The sequence below is a fragment of the Colobus angolensis genome, unplaced genomic scaffold, assembly GCF_000951035.1.
Source record: "Colobus angolensis palliatus isolate OR3802 unplaced genomic scaffold, Cang.pa_1.0 Scaffold370, whole genome shotgun sequence".
Lineage (NCBI taxonomy): Eukaryota > Metazoa > Chordata > Mammalia > Primates > Cercopithecidae > Colobus > Colobus angolensis.
Window position 1 is genome coordinate 1,122,705 of NW_012117044.1, and position 22,898 is coordinate 1,145,602.

General features: G+C 42.8%; 1 long non-coding RNA gene across 1 annotated transcript in view; it reads right to left on the minus strand.

The window, feature by feature from the left end:
• Positions 1 to 1,331: 1,331 nt before the first annotated feature.
• Positions 1,332 to 22,898, minus strand: part of LOC105520176 — a 36,068-nt gene continuing 14,501 nt past the window's right edge. Inside the window, exons 4-5 of the long non-coding RNA XR_001003079.1 lie at positions 22,371 to 22,593; positions 1,332 to 1,907 (exon numbers count right to left, since the gene is read on the minus strand). This is a non-coding gene — a long non-coding RNA (uncharacterized LOC105520176). The remainder of the gene's footprint in view (positions 1,908 to 22,370; positions 22,594 to 22,898) is intronic.

Below are 22,898 nucleotides of genomic sequence, written 5' to 3' on the forward strand. Positions count from 1 at the left end.
TTTCTTGTTATCTAGCAGCCTCCTCTTGTCTTTTATTTGTTGATTTTTTTAACCCAGTTAAGATTCCAGAGAACAATATTTCTTTCACACTTGCCAATTTCCATAATCCCCTTATTCTCCTATCTCATTTCTTGAAAAAATCCCCTCAGAATTAATAAAACTGCTATATTAGTCCATTTTCACATTACTGATAAAGACATACTTGAGACTGGGAAGAAAAACAGGTTTAATTGAACCTACAGTTCCACATGGCTGGGGAGGCCTCAGAATGGAGGCAAAAGGCACTTCTTACACGGCAGTGGCAAGAAAAAGTGGGGAAGAAGCAAAAGTGGAAACCCCTGGTAAACCCATCAGATCTCATGAGACTTGTTCACTATCATGAGAATAGCACAGGAAAGACCAGCCCCCATGATTCAATTACCTGCCCCTGGGTCCCTCTCACAACACGTGGGAATTCTGGGAGATATAATTCAAGTTGAGATTTGGGTGGGGACACAGCCAAACCATATCACCTGCCAACTGTTTTGTGCTTACATCCCAGGTGCTAATCACTGTTAGAGAAAAACCACAAAACTGAACAATTTGGAGCCATTATAATAGTTCCCCGCGTCTACTGAGAGCGTAATCCTCGCCAGATATTCTTCAAAGTGCATTACATACAATTATCTTGTTCTGTGCCCTGCATCCTGCTGGAAAGCTGCCCAGAAGCCCTGCAATCTCTGAAATGCATTCTCAGAAAACTTTCTCTCCTGCTGCTCAGAGAAAACAGAAGTCATCAGCTGAGAACTTGGTAGATGTTTTCCTTCACATTTCAGTGTCATTCAATGGTGATTCCTTTCTTCTAATCCAAAGAGTCTCTTTGGCTCCCTTAACCCCATCCTCCGCTAACTTTTATCCTGCCCCTTTGACACCCTTTCAGTTATCTCTCTTATCCCTCTGCTCATGCTTTCTTTTATATTTTGAATGTAATAATATTGAGGGAAAAAACAAACTTAGTTTCTCCTGTACTCTCACAAAGCAGAGTACTTCTGACACCAGGTTCTGTAGGGGATTTTTTCAGCACACCAGGCGAGTAACCAATCCTGCAGCAGTGGACACCAGCTGTGTGTCCACCAATTCGATTCTGACACTCTATCCCCAGTGGTAGCATCAGATCCCACATGGTGAAGGCTCAGTCCCACAAGATTGCCCCCGACTTCCGATGGTGATTATAAGCCCCAGGTTATTTTCCTTGTGTTTCTGACAAACTGGCTATAAATTGGATTTCCCATGATCCCCTCCTCAGTTTAGTTAATTTTCTAGGATGGCTGGCAGAACTCAGGGACACACTTATGCTTAGCAGCTTATTACAAAAGATATTTTAAAGGATACAGATGAAGAGATGCATAGGGCAAGGCATGTGGGAAGGGATGAGATGCTTCCATGCCCACCCCAGGGACCACCTTCCAGGAACCTCCATGTGCTCAGATATCCAGAAGCTCTCCAAACCCAGTCTTTTGGAGTTTTTATGGAAGCTTCATGACATAGGCATGACTGATTATATCACTGGCTATTGGTGATGGACTCAACCTTCTGCCAGTCCCTCCTCCCCAAAGGTCAGGAGTGTGGGATGTGGCTGAAAAGTCCCAATACTCTAATTATGCTTTGATCTTTCTGGTGATTGGCTTCATCCTGAAGACATCAGTCAATCATTTGCACATGAAAAGCATGCTTTTGGATATTCCAAGGGTTTTACGAGTTGTATGCCAGGATGCAGGATGAAGACCTATATATATTTCACAGTATCACAGTGGTCCTTAGGCTAGTCCCCTCTCTTCTGAATCATTTTTTTTTCTGTTGATTTCTTTCAATTACATGGATTCCATTACCATCTCTTAAGAAAATGATTTTCTGATGCTTCAATAAAGCTGGAGAACAAAAACAAAAAGGAAGAAAATGATTCTCCAGTTGGATGCTTAACCTAGATGTCTCTCCAAAACTCAGACTCACGCAACATTTTCATTCACATCTAACAAACCCATATCAGAAAACAGAACGATCTTCCCACATAAACTATTTCTCTATCTCTATCAGCATCTAACAAGCCCTACAAGCAGCAACATGACCTCACCTTTGACTCTCCCTCACCTCCCCCTCTATCCCCATACCTTCCAGTCACTTACTTCTTAAATATCTTTGGAAACTAATCTTCTGTTCATGCTCACTACCATTTCTGTAGTCTAGATCATTATCATCTACCTGCCTGACTGCAAGAAACTTCTAGTTAGTCTTCTTGCCTTCACACATAGCTGTGATGGTTAATATTGGGTGTCAATTTGATTGGATTGAAGGATACAAAGCATTGTTCCCTGCGGCAGCTGGGTGGGGAGATGGTGTCTATGAGGGTGGTGCCAAAGGAGATTAACATTTGAGTCAGTGGACTGGGAGAGACAGACCCACCCTCAGTCTGTGTGGACATCATCTAATCAGCCACCAACGTGGCTAGAATAAAGCAAGGAGAAGAAGTTGGAAGAAACTGACTTGCTGAGTCTTCCAGCCTCCATCTTTCTCCCGTGCTGGATGCTTTCTGCCCTGGAACACCAGACTCCAAGTTCTTCAGCCTCTGTATTCTTTGACTTATATCAGTGATTTGCCAGGAGCTCTCAGGCCTTCGGCCACAGACTGAAGGCTGCACTGTCGGCTTCCCGACTTTTGAGGACTGGCTTCCTTGCTCCTCAGCTTGCAGATGGCCATTGTGGGACTTCACCTTGTGATCCTGTGAGTCAATTCTCCTAATAAACTACCCTTCATATATACATCTATCTTAATAGTTCTGTCCCTGTAGAGAACCCTAACTAATGCAATGCCTGTATTAAATTTAAGTACTTCTTCAGGCTCATGCGAAGCCTTTTCTCATGTTTAGCAACATATGTTGACATGTGTCATTAAGATTGACTCCTCATCCCTGAACTCCCCCAAAACATGCCCTGCCATGAGCTTATTTTCAATAAACTTTTGTTGAATGAATAGATGGCCATTAAATAAATTAAAGAATTACTCATTCAATGAATAAGTCAATCAGTGTTGTCTACTTTAAATTCCTTGAGAGTGAATCAATTTCTATATTTTGTTTACTTCCCATCATAAAACCAAGCATTAACTTGAAATTATAATCATTATTAAATTGATCAACTGAGTGAATGCATCTTGGGTCTGGATAATAATCCTAAACTCTTTAGACATATTTTTGAGCCCACCAGATCGGAGGTTTCTATGGTCAAATTTGTTAGACTTCAAAAATGCAGATATCCCATATATCTTCATCTTCATTTTGTTTCCATAACCAGTTTTGTGGCCTACAAAAAGGGTGAAAGTAGAGTCTGAGTATCCTGAGACAATGAGTTTAGAGGCCTGGGTTCTGGGCATGTTGGCTGAGCTGTGTCATAGACAAGATATGAGGACATGTCCAACAAGGGTGGCCAGCAGCAAGGGCATGGTTACAACAGTCTTTAGGGTCTTGAGTCTAGAGGCCTAGATGTTAAGGGGCAAGAATGAAGGGCTATAGCAGAAATGAGAGGACCTTGGAGGAGAGGCTGAGAATGTCAACTGTAGAGAGGCCAGGGGGCCCTAGGTCTGGGGCTCCGCCCTAAGATGACTGCGCTTCAATCTCAGGTTTTCATAGTCCTGAGAGTGAGAATGTGATTGGCTGAGCTTGGCTCAGGCTCCTCTCCCTAGAATCAATCAGCCATGGCCTGGAGTGGAGTGGCTGAGCACCACTCACACCCTGCAGGAGTTGTGAGCTAGATAACGATCCACTTTCTGTATTCTGCACATCCCAGTAGTCTTAAGTTTTTATTGAAGCTTGCTTAGCCAATTCAAGCCCAATTTCAGTGATGCAAATTTCACATCTGTTACATGCAAATAATGTGTGGGTCCCTTTTCTGTTGATGTATTTAGTCTTCAGAAACACAGGATCGTGGGCCAGATCAAGTAGCAAATGAGTGTTAACACTAGAGGTTCAACCAAGCTCTGAGAACAGTTACAAGAAAACAGAATGAAGGCAAAGACTTTGCTCCAAAAGGAGCAGCTGAAAGGGAGGGGTTGCTGTCTGCAGTCCAGCGCAGAAAAGGGCCAAGCTGGGAGCCTGGGAGTCTGAGCTGTCTCTCACATGTGCAAGTCTCCAGCAGTAAAGAATCCAGAGCATTCTCAGTGACACCAGATCAGCCTGTCACCATTTAGCTCTGACATGCCTGAGTGTGAATTCTCCATAAAATGTCACAGTGCAGAGGGAACAAGAGTGATAGCAGACCCAGTGACCTCCCCAAATCACACACTGCCCATCTCTGGAAGCTGCTGGGAGGCATGGGCCTCTCAGCAGAGCACAGTTTAATGTGCCTCATGGGATCTACTCCCACACAGCAGCGTAGAAAATGTTTGGGAAAGGAGAGCTTTTTACTGAGTGCCCAGCACAGATGTATTGCATCAGTGGCAGCACTGCCTGGGGACTTCCCTCCCCAGTCTGCACTCTGAAGGGCAGACATTGTCTGTCTGGGCCATGGAGTCACCCATCCCAGGAATTTGGTCATGACTACAGACTTCTAATTTGTAATAACTGTCATTGTTCTGCAGCCATGCAACAGAGCCCAAGTGCACATGGCACAATTTCTTTTGGATAAAAAGTGTGGTGTCTCAGAGAAAGTGGGATTTTTACCAGAAAGCACTGCCCTGCAGTGACCACCTTCACTGACTCTAAGAACCTCAGCTCAGTGTGTGTGTAGTAGTTGGTAATGTTCAAAGTGGCTTTTTTATTGTTGTTAATTTGGATTTTTAATTTTATTTTATGTTAGATTGGGAAGTACTTGTGTAGTTTCGTTACATGGGTATATTGCATGATGCTGAGATTTGGGCTTCTAATGAACCTGCCGCCCAAGTGAACATAGTACCCGACAGGTAGTTTTTCAACCCTCCCTGCTTTTGGAATTCCCAGTGTTTGTTGTTCCCATCTTTATGTCCATGTGTAGCCAATGTTTAGCTCCCACTTATGAGTGAGAAATGCATTTGGTTCTTGGTTGGTATTTGGTTTTCTGCTTCTACATTAATTCACTTAGGATAATAGCATCTGGCTGTACCCAAGTTGCTGCAGAAAACATGATTTCTTTCTATTTTATGGCTGCAGTATTCCATGGTGTATGTGTACCACATTTTTTTCATCCAGTCCACCCTTGATGGGCACCAGGGTTGATTCCATGTCTTGAAGTGGCTTTAGTCTTCTCACCTAACCTCGCACTTCTCTGTGAGACAGGTTAGGAAGGCATTCAGTGGTTCGCCCACTCATTCAGCAAACACTTAGCTAGCATCTTTGTGGTTGACTCCCTGGTTCTCACCTGAAGTAGAATCAAAGCTCTAGGTTCCCTCCCTTGCTCAGCATGCTGTATGCCCAAACACAAGGTCCAACACATTCATTTAACTTATATCCTAAGGAGACGCTCAAAGTGATGGTCAGGTAAAAAAGGTGGGGAATCAAGAAAATTCTACTCACATTATTTTGGTTATCAAATTCAAACAGAACTGACCCTATTTAAAAGTGAATATAGTCATTCCTCGGTGTACACAGTGGGGGAGAATTAGTTCCAGGACCCGCCATGTATACAAAAATCAGCACATACTCAGGTCTCCACCGTCAGCCCTGCAGAACTTGCTTCTAGGAAAAGTCGACCTTCCATGAAATCAAGTTTCACATTCTGCGAATATTATATTTTAAGATCTGCCTTTGGTTGAAAAATAAATCCACATATAAGTGGACCCCTGTAGTTCAAATCTATTTTGTTCAAGGGTCAAAAGTGTATTTAAAATCACATCATTCAATATGAAGTGAAATTTGAACTAAAGAAGGAAGAAAAGTAGAGAGAAGAGAAGGAAATAGAGGATGAGTAGGAGAGGAGGAGAAGCAGAAATAGAAAGGAGGGCAGAAAAGCATGCAGGATGCAAAAGATAGCTGAAGTGAACACTGTAGGAGAATCACTCCAGGAAAACAAAGAAGAAACTAATGACAAGAAAGACAAAGGAACATAAATAAAGAAATAAAAGTGACAAAGGTGAAAATAACAGAGACAAACAGAAAACTGGAAATTTAACATAAAAATAATTATATACCTAAAGAAGAGACTAGAAAAAATTGTAAGACATAAAATTGAACTAGGATTTTTTCTACAGTGAAAGAAAAAATAAATATAATTCAAAGGTTTATTATACCCTGATAAAAAGAATATAGGATGAAATACACTAAGATTTGTCCAACAAAGGACCACAGATACTTTGAGAAAGTGAAAGCCAGTATCCTAAAAGGAAAACTATTAGCTGACTATCATACTCTCCTCAGCATTTTCTTCTTACTGGAATGCAATGAAACAATCGAGATTTGAGGAAAGTAGGACTCAAGAGCTCTATTACTCACAGCTGTCATGTGTCTATGGCAAGAGAAATACATTCTAAGATAGGTAAGTCATCCAAATGTGGATGAACCACCAACTAATAACACAACTTCAAGATACATGAAGCAAAAACTGCTAATAGAACTGTAAAGAGAAATAGAAAATGTCACAATTAGAATCTAAGATTTGCAAGTCCCTATCTCAATAACTAATAGAACAAGTAGAAAGAAAATCAGTAAGAATACAGATTTGAACGAAATTATCTATCAGCTTTAACCTGGTTGACACTGATAGAACACTCTACCTGACAAGCATGCACATCCTTTTCAGGTGTACCCAGAACATTTGCCAAGGCATACTCTTAGCCATAAAGTCTCAGTGAATGTAAAACCATGCAAGTCATACAAAGCATGTTCTCTGACCACATGGAGCTACTTTAGAAATCAGTAAAATAAAGGTATCTTTAAAAATCCCCAATTATGTAGAAAAAAATAAGTAACACACTTTTAAATAACTCAGGGATCAAAGAAGGAATTAAAACAGAAATTAGAAAGTATTCTGAAGTAGTTATAAATGAAAATGCAACCTATTAAAATTTGCGATATGCAGCTAAAGTATGATTTTATAGCACTAAATGCCTGTATTAGAAAAGAAAGCTCTCAAATCAATAACCTCAGCTTCCACTTTAAGAAACTAGTAAAAATATTTCAAAATACATGTTGTATACAGTAACCATATACAATTTTTGTCAGTTTAAAAAATAAATAAATTAGAAAAAATATTAAAGACAATATTTTTGGTGTTATTTTTAAAGAAACTCCAAATAAGCAGAAGACAAGGAATAATAATAAAGATCAGAGTGGATGTCAATAAAACAGAAAAAAGAAAAACAATATAGGAAATTAATAAAGTCAAAAGTGGGATCTTACGGAAGACCAATTAAATTTATAAACCCCTATTCAGACTGATCAGGAAAAAAAAAAGAGAAGACACAAATTAGTGATATCTGGAATCAGATCACATATCACAACATATTTCAAGAATCTAAGAAAGTGGAAATGTGTCCAAATGCATAAACCCCCCAAAGTGAGGCTAAGTAATGGTGCATCTACACCCAGAATGTGAGAGTGGAACACAATGCATGTTCCCCAGAAAATGATGGTGCACGTCTCCATTTGTTGGCCCACAAAGGGGCTCCCAATAGCGTTAAGCTTAAAGAGTAGATCGAAGAACAGTTGTTTTAGTCCAGTGCCAGTCAGGAAAAAGTATTGACATCTATTTCAAGAGGCATAAAGAAATAGCTGAAAAAATGCTAATCTGAGAGTTAACAATGGCCATCTTAGGCTATTAGGACTCTGGGGATTTTTAGCAATGAGCTTATTTCATTACACAATAAACAATAAAGCTATTTTTGAAAGTTTTTATCTTCAGATAGAAATTCATATTATTGAGGGTGTGGGCAGTGTATTGCATACACTGTAGTATTACAACTTTTTTGGAATATGATTTGGCAGAAATCACTAAAACTTAAAGTATGTATCTACAGTGACCGGGAATCTGATCTTACATAAATAATGGTTTTAGTATGCGAGGATTGCTGCATAAAATTTTGCAACCATGAACTCTAAGGTGCATCATTTTCCCGTTAGTCATCATGAATCTGTATATATTTTATAAGAGTTTTCTGGCGGTAAAATGTCTTGGGGGGTGCCTTTTTCTAACTGTCACCATTTGGACTAGCAGTGGTGCTCAAATGATGCAGGCATTTTTTTACACAGTTATTTGTATAGACCAGAAGAAAGAGGAGGAGAAGAGAAAGGAAGGAAAAGGAGAGAAAAGGGGAAAAAAAGAAGTAGAGGAAGAGGAAGAAAGAAAAGAGAAAGAAGGAAGGGAAGAGGCTCAGGAAGACTAAGTTACAGAATACTCATATCATGGAGTATTATGAAATAATTTTAAAAGAATATACCAGATCTATTTGAATTGACCTACAGAGATGTCCAGGATTTATTTGGGGGTACAGAGGCAAATCTGCAAAACAAATGAAATAGTAAGTCCTTAATTTTGTTTTGGTGGGGTTTTTTTTAAGGAAAGAAAACATCCTTTGCATTTGCTCATATAAGTTTTATGACTGCTAAGAAAAATGTGGAGGGATACATACCAACAGTTAGCTCTGTTCTGTGAGTTTGGGGATGTGGGCATTATGTTTTTTCCTTATTTTTTAAATTGTATATATTTAAGGAATACAGCATGATGCTTTGATATTACGTATTTATAGTGAAATGGTTACTACAGCCAAGTAGGTTAACATATCCACCAATCATCTCACATAGTTACATTTTCTTTTGTGTGTATGTATGTGACAAGAGCACCTAAAATCTGCTCCAGCAAATTTTCAATATACAACACAACAGATTCAACTCTAGTCCACTTGCTGTACATTAGGTCTCTAGACTTATCATTCCACATAACAGCAAGTTTATACCCTTTGACCTATATCTCCCCACTTCCCCCACGCCTGCTTCCACCTCTGGTAACCACCCTTCTACTCTGTTTCTACATATTCATGGTTTTTCTTTTTTTGACTCTATATCTAAGTGAGATCATGCCATATTTTTATTTCTCTGTCTGGCTTGTTTCATTTAGCATAATGTCCCCTAGTTTCACCCATGTTATCATACATGGCAAGATTTTCCTCTTTTTAAAGGCTGAATAACGTTCTATTGTGTATACCTACCACATTTTCTTTATCCAGTTATCCATTGATGGACACGGCTTGTTTCCATATCTTGACTATTGTGAGTAATGGTGCAATGAATATGGTAGTACAGATATCTTTACAACGTGGTGATTTTATTTGAGTATATACCCAAAAGAGGGATTGCTGGTTCGTATGGAAGTTCCATTTTTACTTTTTTTAGGAACCTCCATACTGTTTTCTATAATGGCTGCACAAATCTACATTCCCACCAACAGGATACAAGGATTCCCGTTTCTCTGTGCCTTCATCAACACTGGTTATTCTTACTGGTTATTCACATCAACACTGGTTATTCTCTTGTCATTTTTACAATAGCCATCCTAACAGGTGTAGGATGATACTTCATTGTGGTTTTAATTTGCATTTCCCCAATCATTGGTGATGTTGAGGACCTTTTCATATACCCTTTGGCCTTTTTTTTTTTTTTTTTTTTTTTTTTTTGTCTTCTTTGGAGGAGGATCTTTTCAGGCTATTTGCCCATTTTTTAATTAGGTTATTTGTTTTTTGGTTTTTGTTTTTCTTTGTTTTGTTTTGTTTTTGTTTTCATTTTTTTGCTATTCAGTTGTATGAGCTCCATGGCGATTTTAGTCCTTATCTGATATGTGGCTCACAAATATTTTCTCCCACTCCATTGGTTGCCTTTTCAGTTTGTTAATTGTTTCCTTTGCTGTGCAGAAGACTTTTAGTTTGATGTAGTCTTTACTTGTTTGTTTATGCTTTTGTCGCCTGTGCTTTTTGGAGTCACATTTAAAAAAAAAAAAAAAAGGTCATTGCCAAAGACAATATCAAGGAGTTTTCCTCTGTGTTTTCTTCCAGGAATTTTATGGTTTGACACCTTACATTTAGGTCTTTAATCAATTTTAAGTTGATTTTTGTGAAGGGTGTAAGATAAAGATCCAGTTTCATTCTTTCACATGTGGACATCCAATTTTCCCAACACCATTTATTGAAGATGTTATCTTTTCCCCATCTTGTCTTCTGGGTGGCCTTGTCAAAGATTAGTTGACCCTGTATACTTGGGCTTATTTCTGGACTCTTTGTTCTGTTCCATTGGTATATACAGTATGAGTGTTTTTATACCAAACTGTTTGATTATTACTGCTTTGTAATATAATTTGCAACCCAGAAGTGTAATGCCTCCAACTTTGTTTTTCTTTCTCAAGATAGTTTTGGTTATTCAAGGTCTTTTGTCATTGCATAAAAATTTAAGAATTTTTTTATTTCTATGAAAAATGTCGCTACAATTTTTATAGGATTGCATTGAATCTGTGTATTGCTTTGAGTAGTATGGACAGGTGGACATGATTTTTTATGTATATATCTCTATCACATAAATTGATACTTCGAATATGTATCACTCTTTGTCATCTAAAAAAATTTAAAATTTGTAAGCAAATCACAACTACGTAGGCCAACGATCTTTAAAGTTTTCTTCAGAATACTTCAGAATTCTATTGTCCTTTTGTTTTTCCAATATTCAGTTAAACTTACAGTTATTCCTTTATCTATGCATCCACCTGCCCTCAGGCCATACTCCCAGCCATCAACCAAGCATTTAATGTCTCCGCCCATCCTCTCTGCAAGGAACTGGGGACTCAGAACCTCCCAAGGAGTTGCTGGTGATGCCACAGGTAGCAAGGTAGACAGCAGCAAACAGGCACCCCACCACCTGGTGACAGCCTAGGGTATTGGAGCTAATTAGTGCACAGCAAGTCCCTGCTTTCTCCTGTTTGGTAATCAATACACCACTGGAAAAGTGAGTGTGGATTTCAGGTGACACGGTAAATCTCAGGTGGACTTGTCATTTTGGAAGGATTATTTCTCAATGACAACTCAAGGGACCAGCTATGTTAGAATTCACTGTGAGTCCAGTCAATTTCTTTCAGGCAGCCAATGGTCTCAGTCTCTCAGGCAATATGTTTTTGAAGGAGCCCAGGTAGAGGATCTTTTAACACAATCAACGTTTGAGAATCACTTTTCTACAGACTCTGCGAACCTCGGATGGAGTCATATATTGCAAAGTGCTAAATGAAAGCTTCCAAAGTGTCCTCCTGCATCTACGTTCTCTGGGGCAGAAAGAATCAGCCCAGTTAAGGGCAGCTGCTGCCCCAAGGGCGAGGCATCAAACCTGCTGTTTGCAGGCTGGCCTGCAATTGTGGAAGCTCAGGAGCTCCAGTCCCTACAAGGTTCAGGATGGCTGAGCTTGGAGACCCAGCAGAGGGAGATGAAGGAAACGATGTAGGCTGGAGACTGCCCATTTTTCCCTCTCCTGGTGAGAGCTTCTGGTGAGAGAAGAGAACTGAAGTCACTGTTTTTATGTTTAGAGAGGTGCGTGTACGGAGGCGGGTCAGGGAGAACACAGCATGGCCATTTATGCAGTCAGTGCTGCTGCCCTCGGCTCACCAGGGAAAGCTTCAACGTGCTGCTCAGAGAAGCGAGCACTGTTTTCCTGAGACCCTGAACACCCAATTCCCAAATCTCAGGAGTTGGACCACGGCCCTGAACATGCAAACTTTTGCTCTAGAAAGCTAAGCCATCCAGAGAAGTCTCTGTGTTTGTGAACAAGCAGAAGAGGGAGAATGGTGTTTTCAAGACTGGGAAGATGCCCGGGGCAGGCGGGAAAGAGCAGGTGAGCCCTGGGAACCTGTCCCCATCCAAACCAAGGTCGGGGGTAGTTAGGGCTTTGAAGAGTGGGGAGCCAGTCCTTCACAGCTGCATGGAAGCTGGAAATTACCCTCTGCTGCTTCTGAGCCAAGGGGGAATCCCTCCTTCTGGCCAAGAACAATGTGGTATGAGTGGCATTTCTGTGGCCCCTGAGCCACAGAGCCCTAAAGATGATGGAATCATGAAGCCAAGAAGACACAGCAGTAGCTGTGATGCTGATCACAGGCTGAGGAGCAGCTCCTGCCCGTTTCCAGGGCTCTCGGGCTCCAGGATCCCTGCATGATCTAATTGAAGAGGAAGGACTTCAATTAGATGAGAACAGCCAGCATCGTGTTTCTTCTTAACCCTAGGGAGCAGATGCTCTGAGCCAGGTGTAATTTGATTTGGAAAAATAAAGAAATGTGATGCTTCTTGCATCTGATTGTGGAGGAGCAACTCATAACTTACACCCTCTGCTTATTAATTCCTCCATCTGCGTGTGAGCGATTTTAGATCACCTTAACTCAGCTGCTGAAAGCTGCACCCTCCTTATCGCTCAACACCCAGCATACTCGACACACCTCTTGCAAGAGCTAAAGTTTATATAAATATGATGTCTTACATTCTTATCAAAAATCAGTTTTCCAGTATTTATGTTTTAGATTTCTTGCCACCCCTTGCAGGTGGGACCAGGAGGGGTGGGGTGAATTCTTGGCCAGAAAATTTCTGAAGTGGCTCCCAAGAGAGTGAGGAGCTGAAAAATAAAGAAAGCAAACCTTGAATATGTTTGCAGCAGCCTGAAGCAATTTTATAAAGTAGGGTGAGAGGGCTTGCCAAAGATACAGGCATGGAAATTATTTCCCTTTTTAATGCAGATAGATGAAAATGAGAAAATTGTCATCCTAAGAGGTAATTCACCCAAATGGAAAGGTCTCTTAGCATGCCCACTAGTTATATGTTTCCATTTTTTTCTAGTAAATATACATATATATATATAAATTGATACAAAATTCAAAGGAACCAAAGAAATACAAAATAAAATAAAATAATTGGTCTTCTCCCCTCTGCCTCTCAGTCCCTCTGGTTGTCTTCCCCAGAGGAGAACGTTACTGTTTTCTTCTCTATCTTTGCAGAAATATTCTATGCACATCTAGTTATATAAAGATATTTTAATACAAATGAGACCTTACTGCACACACTGCTCTGGGCCTTGTTAGATGGACCATACTTTATTAAACCAGATCCCTCTTAATGGACATCAGAACATGTCCAACAGTCCAATATTACAAATGATGCTGAAATAAATATCGGTGATGTATTTCCAAGTCTCTGGAATACTGAATGCAGGGTTTACCTAAGACACAGGAAATGTTTTTAAGGGCAATGTTCTGGGTTGAGTTGGCTCGTGGAAGAAAATATGAGAGCCGTGTTCGGGATTCCCTCGGGAACAGAATGCTGGCCCCTCCTCAGCTCAGATCCATGCCCCGCACTGTTGGGGGCCATTCATTTCTCCAGGACTCTCCTGGGAGAGGTCATACTGGGATGCCTTCATTAGTCAGGGTGGAAAGATGTTTCACCTTTAAGAAGAATAACTTTCCTCTTCACAAGTGGTCTAGAAAAAAGAACATAAAATTGAAAAAGTGGAAAACAGAGGTCAAGATGAGGCAAAATCCAGAATCACTTCAGACCTGAGCAGAGAATCAGCTCAACATGCAGAGAGAGAGAGAGCGGGGACCACCAAGGCGGCTAGAAACCTGAGCGAGTGTCAGAGAGGCAGAGTGAACTTTTGTAACAGGCTCAGCTATAGGAAATTCTTGGGACACTTCCTTTCCCAATAAAACTTCACGTAACAAAGCTGTTTTTGACAGGGTTGAAGTTTTTGTGGAAAGGATACAGAGGCCTTCATTTTGCAGGTGCAAGAGATCCCCGAGATAAGTCCACTGGGGTTGTCGAAGGCATTTCATTTGTGGCCCAAGGTTGACACAGTTTGAGGACGAGGAAGAAAACTAGAGAAAGCCTTGCCCTGGGAACAAGAGAATCCAACCAAGCCTCATTCTCCCTCTTTTTCAGGACAAGGTCGTCAGGACACAATGGGGTTATGGAGAGGGGAGAAACAAAGGAAAAAGCACTTTATAATCATTACCTCATTTAATTCCTGCAGAAGGGGAGGGAGAGAGCATTGTTTCCATTATGTGAACCACATTCCAGAAAAATTGGAGAATAGTAAAAGAGAGAGAAAAAAAATCAGCCCTAATCCCATAATTGAAGCAAAGTTATTGTTACCATGCTGGCAATTGTTTTCACACCAACATCTTAATGTGTTTATTATTATTTTTATATAATTATGGTCAAAGTGTTACAACTCAACTCTATAGCCTCCTTTCTAATTTTTCATTAACCATTACAGCATATACAATTTCCATGTTGCCAAATTCTCCAAAATCATCACCTTCCTAAACATGAACCAACCATCGCCACAGTGTCAGCTTGACTTGGACAGTTCCTTACTGTTGAACATTTGCATTGCTCTTGGGGCTTTATTTCTGCATTATTTTAAATAATAGTACAATTTCAGATTGTTTTGTTAAGATAAATTTCCCGAAAGGGTAGGGGAGTAAGGGGCAGGGGAGAGGAAGTGAGTGGACAACCATCCCAAGATGCCCTCAGGAACTTGGAAATAAGATTTCCTTTGAGAGTTCTGCTGTAAAAGCCGACCCATAATCAGGGAGTAGAGCAATTTGAGACATTACCCTGAAGGGGTAGAGGCAGCCAAAAGTGAAAAGTGTTGAAGGCACCAAAGTAGCTGAAGAATGTGACCATCAGAAGAGGGTGGGCTGGCCCGAGGAGCCCAGAAAAAGTGGTCACACCAGTTAGAGTGTTGGGGGGATGCTGGGTAGCCCTGGTTTACTCCTGTTTTCTCAGTGTCATCAGTAACAACTCCTTCCCCATCTCACTCTCAAAACTGTCTTATTTCAGAAAACAAATTACACAGTCCTCTCCTATGGATGACTTGGCAATGGGCAGGCCTCTCTCTTCCAGAGGGACCAGATGGATGCACCCTATTTTGCACAAAACAGTTGGAAGAGGACAAGTTGCGTCTGAGAGAGGGGTGATGGTTACTGCCCCAGGAGGCTGGGTGCCAAGCCTGCCTGGACACATGTGCTCCAGTGGGACAGGGCCTCCGGAGGTACGGCTGAGAAGGGAGCTGCAGAGATAAGCATGGCTCTGCACCCCAGAAGCCAGTGGGGGGACTCTGACCACCACATCAGGGGAAGGGTCACCCCAAAGCCTCCCCTTGCCTGCTGGGGCCCAGCACTGCCCTGCGGCTATAACACCTGTGAACTGAAGGACCAGAGCCCTCCTTCTGGAGAGAGGGAGGCTCACCACTCTCTGGACTTCACACATGATCCTAAAGGCGAGCTGACCTTGCAGTGAAGACGTCTGCCTGCCCACCAACACTGGGGCAGTGTGCTCAAGCAGGTTTTGTGACATCTGGGAAAATAAAGGAATGCAGTGCCATTGGCTGGATCTGAGTGTGTGCAGCAATTCAGGCTTGACAGATGGGTGCAGCAGCCTGCAGGTCCCACATGGCCCCAGGTGCAGCCTTTCCCCGCTCTGATGCCACACTCACCATAGTACCCTGTGGGCGTGGGAAGAAGACCCCCAGGCAGATCCATGTCTCCCTGTCAGTTAATTAGGCACTATATTTTATGCTTTGGTATTATGAATCTGGACAGCTCAAATCAGTGTACAGGGGTTCACTCAACCCTGAGATGGTTAAAAAAAACTGAGTTTCTGAGCCACAGAATGAAGGGCAGACCCATCCTCAAAACACTTGATGAAATTTTTTTCTTTTGTCTGCCTTTGGTTGCTCTGTATTTTAACTTTTAAATTAATCTGAAATTTGCTTTTTGTTTAGGACTAAATCACTCTTTCTCCCCAACTGCAAGCATGTTATTATCGTGTGATTTGTGGAAAATACTTTTATTTATGAGTATTTGTGTTGCTTTATGAACTATATAGCTTATTCATTCATGAGCCAAGGTCTTTGAATTATTTATTCTGTTTCGTTGATTTGTCTATTCATGAACAATGACCAAATTGTTTTGAGCATCGTATCCTGATAACATTAATAATTATAAAAACCAATCTTTTTATTCAAAGATGTATGTTGAATACTCATGTTATTATTTTCACAGTTACTTCAGAATTTGTTCTTTTTCTAAAATAGCCAGGAGGATATTGAAATGACCTACACTAAGTGTGTGCATTAATCTAGGAACAATTGATATTTTCACAACAGTCATTTTCTTATTCAGGAATATGATATTGTTCAAATGTGTATGTTATTTTTTGTGTACATTTTATATGCCAATAAAGTTTTGTAATTTTCTTGATTGCAATCACACTGATTTTTCCTTAAAAATACTCCAAGGTGTTTTATGATATTTGTTGTTATTCTTTATATGTTTTTTCTCATTAAATCTGCTTATTGCTGGAGAGGTATGTAATTTAACAGCCATCTTACGGATGACAAAACTGGGGCTCGGGGAGGTTCATAAATTGTTCAAGATTTATGAAGCCATTAAGCTGGGGAGCAGCAGCATGAAGCAAATGAGGACAAACACCGACACCCACACAAGTGTTTCCTTATTCTGCTCTGTGTCTGGGCTCTTGGCAGCCTGTGGTGTTGGGAGCTGGCCTGTTCGCTTCTCCTCTCCATGCTGACTTCCCTCCCGTGTCTCCGTGGAGACTGGCTTTCCTTCCCACTGTGCTGCACTTTCATCTCCAGCCCTTTCCAAAGCGCCCTCCTTTTCTGAGAATGCCTGCAACTCTGTCTCCCACAGGAAATGTTCATCATGCTCACCATCCTTGCCTTTCGTGTTTTCCTTGCAACCATTGGGGAAGAGACCTCAGTGAGCAGAATGCACAGCCATGGGGCGGAGGTTTGAGCGTGGGGATCAGCTCAGAACATGAGACCAGATCACAGACACCCGAGTCACCAGGCTGCAGCCTGCGCAGCTGGACACGCTCGCCATCTGCTAGGGGTGCCTGGGGCTCTGCAGGTGTCCAGCTGGCTGTGGGGCAGGAGTGAGACTGGATCCTCTGCTTCAGGTGATCCAGCCAACTCACATTTGATTTATACCCATGGAGCCATGGGCTTTTCCTGAAGGAAAGCTGCAGTGTGTGGCCTCCCAGACTGGCCACCCTCCCCTGGTTGTGATCAGTGTTCTGAAGCCAGTACCAGTGGTGGACAAATCCCACTTAGTGGTGATCTCACTCAGCCATGGCTTTTCACTCGGTTGCTCCTATGAGGAAGATGGACACAGCATGGTTATCCCACATCCATGGAACTTCCAGTTTTGGGAGACGACTTCTGTGGGTCCCTTTGTCACCACTCACAATTCTCTGTGCACTATCTCACCGCAATTCAGATGAATTAACTGAAGCATGGCAAAATGACAAGACTGGCCAGAGCCCACGGGGAAGCCGAGAAAGGGAAAGCCGGCCTCGAAAGCCGCAGACTGATGTCTGCCGGGGCTGCAGGTCAGCTGTCCTAGGACTGCAGGCATTCAAAATGGAGCAGAGGCTTGGCCCCTGCCCTCCTGAGATGTGCCAGAGGCAGGCACCTGGGAGTGTACTTGAAGGAGGGGCTAGAGGCACTGTGGGTCTGGTTCAGCTTCCCAGAGGGCCTCATAAGAAAGGTGTGGTTCAGAGGGAAGCCTGGTGAGGGCTTTGCGTAGAGAAGGGCAAAGAGGGCACTGTTCTTTCTTAGGAAGAGTCAGAGAGCCACTGAGCCAGCACATGCTCTGTCCCCAGAAGCACTGGCACTCTCACCTCACTCTTCCACCACCTGCCTCTGTAACCCAGCTGAAGCCACTTTCCCTTCACAGAAGTCCTGTCACTGACTTCCCAGAAATGAGGATAGGCACGTTCACCACCTCAGAAGAAAGGACTCTATAAGCACAAATGATGGGAGACTCTCAGCCCCAAGAAAGATGTTTTTCAAAAGACCAAAGAGGGTAAATAACAAAAGCACGGATGGTGTGAGGTCCAGGCGCTATTTTTAGGGTGGTTCAGGACAGACGGAAGATGGAAGAGGTGATGCTGGCTGCCAGTCCTGCTCCGTTTTGGTCCTCACCCCCGGAAAGCACTGCATCCTTGATTGTTTGGTTAAAAACATCCCAGAGTGGATTTTGTTGTTAGCTGCTCTTGATCTTTTAAAATTTCCTGCATGTGCTATTGACTGCACCCCCGGCCTTGATAGAAATCCAGACAAAATTGTCAGCCTGTGAGCTGTGGCTTTGTCATCAGCAGGCTCAGCCGTTCTGGCGACAGGGGCAGGAGGCTGCGGGGCAGGAAGTCGGGCTGTGAGCCAAGCCTGAAGTGACTGGAGAACAGCCTCAGACCCACCCTGGCCTCTTGTCTCTCCATTCCTGCTCCTGCACCGGGCAATGGATGATATTCTTATGCAGGAAACCAGAGGAGAAATTCTGCCTCAAGCACAAAACAGCCTTACACAGTGAGTTATCAGAAATGTCACTAAATGTTGCAGGTGTGCATTTACAACTTTAAGGAACACGTGGCCCTGGGCTTCACTGGGCCCCTTCACCATCCAGCCCTATACCTGAAAGGTGGGGCCTACCAAAATGCAGATGGGTGAAACCACCACAGCCAGATTTCTCCGTGTGTCCTAACTTCTGCATAGTCCAAGCTGAGTCAGCCTCACTCTAAGGAATGTGGTGATGCGAGGTTCTCCTGGAAGGAGGGGGGTTCTCTTAAGACCCTCTGGATCTAAGTGGGGCCTAGCACATGACTGGCGCTCACCGACTGGTGAAGGAGAAAGAGAAATGGTGAAGGAGAGGAAGGGAATGGAGGAAGGGGAGAAAGGGAGAGGCAGGAAGGGGAAACCAGAAAACAGGCAGACACGAAGCAGAAGACTTTCACCCACCCAGCCACAAATCTCCAAGCCAGAGCACTTCAGCAGCCAGCCGGGCTGGAACCAAAGGGGTGATAGCAGGAGGCAGCCTGAAGCAAAGGAGTCAAGAAGAGAGGAGGGTGAAGTCACCGAGGACGTCTCACACTCCCTCCATCGAGGCCTCAGTCACAGAGGCCTTCTTGCTGCTGAGTCCCTAAAATGGAAGAACCACAGCGTGGCAATGACTTGGAAATGTTTGCTCACGGCATTTAACAACCAGAAGCAAGGCCAGGTGCAGTGGCTCACGCCTGTAATCCCAGCACTTTGGGAGGCCAAGGCGGGCAGATTCACAAGGTTAGGAAATCAAGAACATCCTGACAAACATGGTAAAACACTGTCTTTTGTATTTTTGTAAAAAATACAAAAATTAGCCAGGAGCCAGGCGTGGTGGCCTGTGCCTGTAATCCCAGCTACTTGGGAGGCTGAGGCAGGAGAATCGCTTGAACCTGGCAGGCGCAGGTTGCAGTGAGACGAGATCATGCCACTGCACTTCAGCCTGGCAACAGAGCAAGACTCCATCTCAAAAAAAAAAAAAAAAAAAACCCGGAAGCATTTTTACCATTCATTTCTTAGCATGCAGACTTCATCAAAAGCAGCATTTAACTCTTTCTCTTCCTCTTTATCCCCCCAAGGGATACATTATGATCTACAGCTCTACCCTTAGTCCCGAAGGAAGTTAGGTAAACTCTGGAGTGGGAAGACTGGTGTTTCTGTCTCCTCAGCTACGTAAACATGTCTTCAACTGTTACATGCTGCAACTATAAAATACAGTTTTATAACAGCCTGTTTCATGTTTCACAGCCCGGCTTCCATTTCAGTTTGTGGGAGGGTTGCGGAGGGAGGTGGGCCGGAAACTGGGGAGAATACACACGGGTAGTTCATCAAGGTGTAGTTTAACTGTAACTGTTGAAATAAAAGATGAGAGGAATACCAATTTCTGTGAAAGGCAGACGTAAACACAGCCCTGTCAAAGCTCCAGATGGATATTGGCATTGAATATGTGCAAGGTGGGCTCCCATGACAGGCCACCCCCTAGCATTCCTCATGACCAGTTGTGCAGTTATTCACAAGACGAGACGAGTGTGAGGTGCCTCCTCTGAGCAGGACACGATGGAAGTTGCCCCGTCTTGTGTGAACCAGAGTCTCTGAAACTCACCCTTGAGTTAGAAGAAAGGTAATCGAATCAGAACACTCCTGAACAGCACTATTTTTTTAAAAAATCTTTTATTTTAGCAGAATCTCCCAGTGGCCATTCCGACTAAGAAAAAAAATGAAGAGACTAATCTTCATTTCCATGGCTAGAAATACAATTTGAGAGCACATTTTACCTAAAGGTGTTAAATTATTTGACTACTCTGAAAACCTTTCCCAGCCCTTAAGAATTTTAAAAGGAGGGAGAACCATTGCCTCTGCTTCACAGAGGGAGAAACTGAATGAGAGGAACAGGAGTTTAGACAAGTTCACCCAGCATTCATTTGAAGGAGTCAATGTTAAACCTCAGCATTCCCAAGAACGCAAATTTGACAGTACTAGAATCTCAAGAATTCTGAATTCTAAAGATCTACTTTATTGAAAGGTAAAAAAATATAAAGAAAAATCTCCCAATATAGAAAATTGGGATCCCAATAGTTAAATATATGTTCTGCATGTGTACAAAGTCAGAAGTTTAGAAAAAAGGCAAGTCAGAAACTGTGACCTCCCTTGCCAGTGTAGCTCTCATGAGTAGCATAAATAAAGTGCCTGAGAATTCATTTTAAAGAATTATTTAATCTCTTATAAGTCTGGAGTTAAGTATTCTGAATTCAGTGCAAACTCATCTATATTCTTGTTGAGAATACATTCATTTACACTAATATCAAACTTGTAAGGCCCCAGCGTCTACATAGTTTTGGAAAATTCTTTCATGCCAGAACCAGAGAAGTCTCAGGCTTCCTTTACAGCCATGATTCCTGGTCACCCTGACACTGAAAGTGTCAAGTTTTGAACGTGAACAGAGCTGGTCATTTTATCAGTATTTCAGGACTCAGCAGTTTCTTTCTTTTTTCTTTTCTTTCTTTTTTTCTTTTTTTTTTCTTTTGTTGAGAAGGAGTTTCGCTCTTCTTGCCCAGGCTGGAGTACAATGGTGTGATCTCGGCTCACTGCAACTTCCACCTCCCAGGTTCAGTCAATTCTTCTGCCTCAGCCTCCCGAGTAGCTGGGATTACAGGTGCTCACCACCACGCCCAGCTAATGTTTGTATTTTTAGTACAGACAGGGTTTCACCATGTTGGCCAGGCTGGTCTTGAACTCCTGATCTCAGGTGATCCACCCGCCTTGGCATCCCAAAGTGCTGGGATTACAGGCACGAGCCACCATGCCCGGCCCTGGGACTTAGCTATTTCTGACCATAAATCCAAAATCTGAAAATTCTCGTTTCAAAGAACTAGATTTGTTTGTGTTCATGCCAGCAATTTTCTAAGTTGAAGATGCTTCCTTGCTGTGCACTGAGATGACATGTAGGTCAACTTGACTATTTTAATCAACTACGAGCTCATATAATTTTCTGTGTCATAACAGCTTTCCAATACAATACTCTTATCTCTGAAAACACTGTATTTTAAAAACAAAACAAAACAAAAATTGGTCATTGATTTTTAAAACACAAAGGAACTCTCCTGTTATGTATTTTTTGTAATTTAGTAAAAGTGGACACTTGGGAAGAGCTCCCTGCAACACGCAATGGCCCTGGTGAGGACTGCGATTCACGGTCTGGGCTGTCAGCTCTGATCTCACAGTGCCCACAGCACTTGGCCACCACCGCTTCCTCGAAAGGAGCATTTAACTCTTCTTCTTCCTCGTGAATGCATCAGTGGCTAACCGGAGAGTGCGCTCTGGGACCCTTCATGGAGTCTCTGTGGGGAAATCTGATTCTCTCCACGTCGCAGAGGGATTTGTGGAGGTCCAGGATCAGGTGGGCTGCCCCATGTCACACGGCTTGCAAGTGGAATCCTGTCTGAGAGGCACCAGATCCCATCCTCTTTCCACTGTATTGCTTTTCCATGCAATGGAAGAAATTGAGGTACACCTTCCGTCAGGTGTCCTCCATTGGCTCCAGTTTGATTTCTGAGTCTAATCTACATTACATATAAACCCATCTACCTAATCTGTATTATATGTAGAAATACATCCTTCACCGGCCTCATCTCCTTCATCCCCAATGCCTCCCAGGTTGAATCACAATGAGCCTGGCTCTGCAATTGGCTCTTAGCTGTGGTCTCCACAATTCCGCCCTTGCCCTCTGCCCCTATAAGCATTCACCACCCAGCACCCAACATGATTTCATAAACACATAAATAAATCCACCACTCTCTGCTCAGTGTTTTCTGGCGGCTTCTCAGGCCCTCAGAAAGAAACCCAGATTTCTTAGTGTGCCCTTTGTACCCTCTACTGAAGCACACACATGACCCCAGCCACTCATGCATGAATCTGATACAAAGGGCCATCTCATTCACCACACTCCACATTCTTTGCAGTCCCAAATGCTCCAACCTCATTCACACCTGGGGACCAGTCTGTCCCTGCATGGTGTCTTTTGGCTTACTTTCATGCCATCCGGTTCTCAACTAAAATGTTCTCATGGAAGCAGAATGGTCTGGAAGCCAAGTCCTGTGATTTTGCATAACATCCTCTTGCCTTCTCTTCTTCACTGCACTGTGGCTCTCTGACATTGGCACTCTTTCCCTCCGTCCACTGTTTCCCACCATGCACCATCAATTAGAATGTTGGCTCTCTGCAAACAAGGCTGTGTCTGCTCCAGGACTGAACTGTAGTTGGAAAAAACAGATGTAAAACTCATCTGCTGAATTTCCTGATGCTCCATAGGACTGTCCTCCCAGCACTGGACCAGCCTCCTCCCCTCTGGGTGATCTCTTCTCCAGGTCAAATGTGCCTTGTGTGTGAGCTGTCCCCCATGCCACGTCTAGACTCTACCCCATGTGAGGGCCCCCTGAACTCTGCAGACTCCAGATCTGAGCTCAGCCCTGCAAATGCCACATAATTGGACAATGTGACTCCAGGGAGAGCCTTGAATACATGGAAAGGAGCCCAAGGTTAGCAAGAGGAGCCTGGT